Here is a 7201-nt window from a genome sequence, read left to right as displayed (position 1 = left end):
ATGAAGTGTTTCTACAAAAAATTTAGAACTAATATCATAATTAATGAGATATATTGAATGCTTTCACCCTAAAATCAAGAACAAAACAAGAAGTTCTGATTTCATTGATTTTATTCAATATCATTCTATATATCCTAGTTATTGCAATAAGGCAGGAAAAAAGGGCAAAATATTATAAACAGTTGAAGTAAAACTGTTAATATTTATGGATACCATGATTATTTGTGTAGAAAACCCCATACAACCTACAAATAACTGCAAGAACTTAACTAAAAAATTATAATTTCACAGGGTTCAACATCAATATACAAAAATGTGCTGTATTTCTATAAACTATCTAGAAAAAATTTTAAAGTGGATTTTAAGCATAATGCAATTTATTCCAGAGAATCAAAGAACACTTTCTCTAAATAAGCCACAGATATAACACAATCACAACCAAAATCCCAGTGGTTTTTTTTTTTTAGTAAGTGAAAGCTGATTTTAAAATGGATATTTAAAATATCTTGAATAATTAAAATGATCTTGAGAAAGAACAAAGTTTATTTTGTTTTATTTTGACTTCAAAATTTCCTATAGTAATCAAAAAAATGTGGTGTTTGAGTAAAGATCAAAAGGTTTAATGACCAAAAAAAGAGGATGCAGAAATAGGCACTGATTTTTGACTAAGGCATCAAGTCAATATCATGAGAGAAAATTAAATGTTTTTACTAAATAATGCACAAAAAAACTAGATTAAAAAAAAGTTCAATCCTTTTTTCACAGACACAAAAATTAATTTGAGATGCATAATAGACCTAAGTGTGTAAGCCAGAGCCATAAATCTTCTAAATGAAAACATAGAACACTATGTTTGTCATTCTGGGCTAAGCAAAGATTTCTCAAACAAATGCTAAAACCATGAAGGAAAAAAATTAATAAATTGTCCTTCATCAAAATGCTTTATTTTTCAGAAAATGAATCAGCAAGCCACAGACTTAATGAAATATTCGCAATACATATGTGATAAAGAACTCAAATGCAGATCATATAAAGAATTGCTGGAAATCAACATACTAAGAAAAACAACCCAAAGGACTTGAACCAACCTCAAAAGTATAGAGATATGCTTAACATTATTAGTTTTCACAAAAATGCAGATTAAAACCACAATCAAGCATTTAAGAAAACAATAAACCAAATCATCTGCAAATACTTTGAAAAATACAATAGAACACACTTTCCAACTCATTTTATAACAACAAAACATGACAATTATTTTCTAAGTAAAGAAATCAAGGCTAAATAAAGACATAATAATCCATAGCAAAATGGTAACAAATTTAATAATATGTAAAAAGGATAATATACCATGAACAAAAGGCATTTTTCCCATAGATACTAGGATAATTTAACTTTCAAAAATCAGACACATTAAGAGAAAAAAAAGGAATAAAAGAAGACCACATTAATATCTACATAGATGCAAATAAAGCATTTGGCAAAATTCAGTATCTATTCATGATAAACACTCTCAGCAAAATATGAATAGCACCATCCTGGTCAAGGGAATCTGTATGAAATATAGAGCAAACATAACACTTAATTCCTAAAGTACTGGAAGCTTACACCTAGGATCAAGAGCATGGTAAAGTCTTATCACTTCCAATTAACACTGTACTGATAAAGCACGGAAAAGACAAAAAGGCATGCAAATTGTAGAAAGAAGAACAAAATTGTCTATTATTTGCAGACTCCATGAACACACAGAAAATCCTAAGGGTCCAAAAAATTATCAGAATTAAATGAATTTAGTATGGCTACAGCACACAAAAGTCAATTGTATTTCTACATACTAGTAATAAGCATTAGAAATAAAGCTTAAAGAGGGGTGGCCGGGTGGCTCAGTTGGTTAAGCATCCAGCTCTTGATTTCAGCTCAGGTCATGATCTCAGGTTGTGAGATGGAGCCCCCAGTCAGGCTCCAGCTGGGCATAGAGCCTGCTTAAGATTTTCTCTCTCCCTCTCCCTCTGCCCCTCCCACACTCTCCTTAAAAAAAAAAAAAAGAAAGTTTAAAGAAACAATACAATTATAATAGTATCTAGAATATGAAATAGGAATAATTCCTTTAAATATGTGTAATATATTTATATTGAATATCACAAAATTTTGCTACAATAAATTAAATAAAACACAAATAAATGGAGAAACATCTGGTGGTTTTGTTTTTTTTTTAACTGGAAGACTCTTGTTGTTAAGGTGTCATTTTTTGTTATTGCTAAGATGTCTTTCCAACCTGATCTATAAATATGATGCAAGTTCAACCAAAATCCCAGCAGACATTTTCCATATAAGTTGCCAAGGACTTACTAACATTTTATGGATGGAAAGAATTTAGATTAGTTAAAACTGTTTTGTGAAACAAGAACAAAATCAGACACTTACATTAACTGATTTAAAGGTATATTGTAAATCTATGACAAGCAAGGCAATGTGATTTTGGCAAAGGATAAATATGTAGATCAATGGACGAGAATAATGTAAGAGTTAGTTCTACACATAAATCTGTTCATAAATTTTTAGAAATATGTGAAGGAAACTCAGTGGGTAATTTCAAAATATGGTGTTGAAACCCAGCTATGCATATGGAGAAAAATGACTTCAACTCTTAATGCACAAGACTAAAATAAATCGTAGGCCTAAAAGTAAATACTAAATAAATAAATAAATAAATAAAACTTCTGGAAGAGGACTTAAGAGAAAATCTTTGCCACTCAGCATAGGCAAAAATTTCTTAGGTAGTATGCCAAAAGCATGAACCAAAAAAAGTAGTAAATTGGAATTTATCACAGTTAAAACTCTAGCTCTTTGAAAGATACCATTAAGAAAATGAAAAGATAAGCCACAGACTAGTAAGAAATATTTGCAACACATTTATTTGACAAAGATGTTACATACAGATTTAATTTTTAAAACTCTTTCAATAATTAGAAGATAGAATTTTCAAAAATGGTGAACAATTTTGAACAGACACTTCAAAAAAGGAGATACATGAATGGCCAGTGAGGATATAAAAATACTCAACGTCATTGATCATCCAAAAATTGTAAACTAAAATACTTCGAGATATCTGTATGTGCCCACTAGAGTAATTAATTAAATACTGACAATGCCAACTGTTGGTGAGGATGTATAGCAAATGGAATTACCATTCATTGCTGGTAATATTGTTAAATTGCCCAACCATTCTGGAAAGCAGTTTGACAGTTTTTTTTTTATAAAGTTAAACTGTATGTATTATGTAACAGCAATTCCTTGAATTTATCCAAGAGAAAGGAAAATACATGTCCAAACAAAGACTTTCACCGGAATGTTCATAGATGCTTTACTCATAATAACTCCAGACTAGAAACAACCCATATAGTCATCAAGAATTGAATTGATGAATAAATTGTGGTATATCTATATAATGGAATACTGCATCAATTAAAGGGAACAGACTACTGGTTCTAAGCAACAACATAGACCCACAAGATTTCACATACTGTATGATTCCATTTATATACATTTTAGAAGAGGAATAATTAAGCCAATTGGTGGTTGCTTGGGGCCAGGGGTGAGGAGTATTGCTTCCAAAGGGGCACAAGGGAACTTTGCAGGGTGACAGAAAAGTTCTATATAGTGATCATGTTTGGGATTACACGATTGTATGCATTTGTCAAAACTCATCAGCTTTCTCTTTGTGGCATCTACTGCAAGAACAAAGACCGTTCTCATCAATGAGACTGTTGACATTCCAGGAAATGTCAACATCACTCAGAAGGGATGGTCCCACTGTTATTGTGAAGGGCCCCAGAACAGCCCTGCAAAGGGACATCAATCACATCATTGTAGAACTCGGTCTCCTTGGAAAGAAAAAGAAGAGGCTCTGAGTTGACAAATGGAATGGAAAATAACTGGCTACTCTTCACACTATCTGTAGTCACATACAGAACATGATCAGGGGCATTACACTAGGCTTTCATTACAAGATGAGGTCTATGTATGCTCACTTCCCCATCAATGTCGTTATGCAGGAGAATGGTTCTGCTGTTGAAATTCAAAATTTCCTAGGTGAAAAGTACATCCACAGTGTTCAGATGAACTTGTTCAGTATTGCTTGTTCGGTATCTCAAGCCCAGAAAGATGAGTTAATTCTTGAAGAAAATGACATTGAACTTGTATCAAACTCAGCTGCTTTGATTCAGCAAGCCACAACAGTTAAAAATAAGGATATCAGAAAATTTTTGGTATCTATGTTTCTGAAAAAGGAACCATTCAGCAGGCTGATGAATAAGATCGAAGTTGTCCAGCTACAGAAACAGCAAGATGCCGGGTGATTTTTCACACTTATTCATGATAATTTAAAGATGCAGTAAAGGTTGTATTGATTTGGGGAAAAAACCTCATCAGACCCTATAGTCACATAGATTCATTTTATTTTTATACAAATTATACCTCAATAAATTTGATTTTAAAAATATGTACTTGACTTGAGTCTCTGAGATCCTTTCTTGACCAGTCTTAATCTTGTCACGCCTTTCCTGTTTCTGATTTATGCATATTCTATTAACCTCCCAGATCCTCCAATACATTTCCATCTTTGAAATTTTGTTTTATTTTTGTCTCCACTCACTGACCATTCTTCAGTTTTTCAGTTTAGTTTAGTTCTGGCTTGTCTTTAAAAGCCTCATTTTGGAAAGTCAAATATGGTGGCCAGTAGCTTCTGTTTTAATTTTGAGATACTAGATTTTGATGAAAATAGAGGCTCATATACCAGGGATGTGGTTTGGAAGAATTCATTTAACAAGTTCATGTGGCATTTATTCTATGTGACTTATGGAAAATCGTTTGATTTTTCCATTGCTTCAAACTTTTCATGCACACCGGAATCATCTGGAGAACATGTTACCGTGAAGGTGATCTGAGGTAGGTTCTGAGATGTTGGTTTTTAACAAGTTTTCCAGGTGATTTGGATGCAGCTGGCTTTCTGACCATACTTTATTTTAATGTGGCCTGTTTTAGGGTGGACAATGTGCATGTGTGAGTGGCTGTCATGAAAGCTAGGGAGTATGGTATTCACTGAATTCATATCACAGCTCTGCCATTTTCAAGTTGGGATAAACTGGTAAGTAATTTAAGCTTTGAGTATCAGTTTCCTTTTCTATGAGAAAAAAATATTACTATTATTATTACTAAAAATTATCATTCCTGTGGTTTGCTGTACTGATTAAAGGTGTGATGTTTGTTAGTGACCTGGAACTGTGCCAAGCATATAGTACCCATTAGATGTTACTTCCTTCCTTCTTCAGTTTCTTTTAAAGACGGCATATGCATTCTTAAACCTTATGCAGATAGTATCTACATTAAAAAAATATTCTATTTTTTAATAATTAGGCATAAATTTCAAGTTGTGGAAAAGTAAGTATTTGTCTTTTGCTGTCAGCAGTAACTGTTACCTGTTTTGCAGTGAGAAGAGTGTCTAATTTTTGTGATGTAAATGGCCAAGGTTTAGGCTTGGGCACGACTGAAAAATACCTCTCCTTTCCTTTTCCTTTCTCTCTTTTTCCCTCTCTCAGTCCTTCCTTCTTTACTTTTTTACTTTTATTTTTCCTTCCTTCCTACCTTCCTTCCTTCCTTCCTGCCTGCCTGCCTTCCTGCCTTCCTCCCTCCCTCCACCTTCCTTCCTATTAACAGGTCTAAATAAAGACTTGAACTGTGATATAAGCCTCCTTGTGTCCAACTCTTTTACATAACTACAGTGAAGATTGAATGATCAGGTCACCTTTCTATTTTTGGTGGCAGCTAAGGACCTCTCTTTAGGTATGGGTCAGGCCCTAAAAACAAGTCATATAGATTATTTCATCCATGCTGCATAATTAGGTATATTGAAACCCACTAAAGTGATTCTTCACTGCCAGAAAGTGAGTTTATAGTAGAGTTGTGAATTCATCCTAAATTTCTCAATTCAGACTTTCCCTTGGCTTCCAAACACTTTTTTAAATCCTAGGGCAGAATGTTGTTGCCATTTCTAAACCCAGATTTCATTTCAGTCACCCTCAGGTCCTTGTTCATTTCCTATTTATTATTATTTGTTTTTGATTGAGTCTTATTTTTCAGAATCCTGGGTCTGCACACACTATACCAGTCAAGTTTATCTCTTATCAGTCACTCTGCACACATCTTTTCTTCCTACCTCCCTGTTTTGAGTCATGCAGTTTCTCCAGCCTGGGACAATCTTTTTTGCCAGTTTAAATTCTTCCCATTACTCAAGGCCCTATTCAATCTCCACATTTTGTCTAGGAAACTTTCTTCAATTACTCTAACCTCTGAACTCCTGCTGTATTTATAGATGGATCACGTGCAGTGCTCTAATTACACACAGAATGTCAAAGCTGGAAGGAACCTTAGAAATCACAGAGAAGGAAACAGGGCACAGGATGCAATCTGGAACAAGTAGAAGGACATGATCTTAGAGCGTGGATAGGGAGAAGATTTGGATGTGACACTGATACTTTTTGTGATGGTAATGATCGGGGAGCAAAGGCGGGGATCTAGGCGTGATTCAGTGTTGATAAGAGTAATCAAGGTTAGCCTCATACAGGAGGGAAAATGCGATTGATAGCTAAGCACAGATGTGCTGGCGTACGGGAGAGGAACACTAAGGTCTGGTGCTCACCTATATGCATTGCCAGCCTCAGTAACTCTCTCTCTAGAAGGCTGCTGCCTTCCGGACAGGTTCAGAATTATGCAAAGGCAGAAGGCAATGAGATGCAAGCTCACTGGACATGTTCACTCTTTCAAAAAAGTCGTATTTCACAGCCAGGCTTTTTCAAGTTAATCATTCCAATTTGTCAACCAATATGTATTGATAGATGATTGGAATATAGCCAAATATAAAAAGTTGTAGGAATGGAATTTCAAGTACAGGGAAAAACATAAGGAAAAGCCATGGAGGATAACATCTTCGGTGCAAAGAAAGACAGTGAGGCTAGCTCAGACTTGACGGGGATCCCACCAGCATGATGTTAAGAAGGAAACCCAGAGACTTGGAATGTATTTTTAGGTCAATAGAAATCCACTGAATGGAATTAACGTAACAGTGATAGAGAAAAAAATCCATTTTATTCTGTGTGGACTATGAATTAAAGGGGGCTAAATGGGGATATTGTTGATCCAGTAC

The 7201-nt window shown here is 34.3% G+C and overlaps 1 pseudogene; it reads left to right on the top strand.

Annotated features, from left to right (window-relative positions):
• The first annotated feature begins 3688 nt into the window (after nt 1-3688).
• LOC116636430 lies at nt 3689-4315 on the top strand (annotated as a pseudogene).
• The last annotated feature ends 2886 nt before the right edge of the window (nt 4316-7201 follow it).

This window comes from Phoca vitulina, unplaced genomic scaffold (genome assembly GCF_004348235.1).
Source record: "Phoca vitulina isolate PV1807 unplaced genomic scaffold, GSC_HSeal_1.0 scaffold12, whole genome shotgun sequence".
Classification (NCBI taxonomy): Eukaryota; Metazoa; Chordata; class Mammalia; order Carnivora; family Phocidae; genus Phoca; species Phoca vitulina.
Note: the sequence above shows the minus strand (reverse complement) of the source record. Positions and strands in the feature narration are given on the sequence as shown.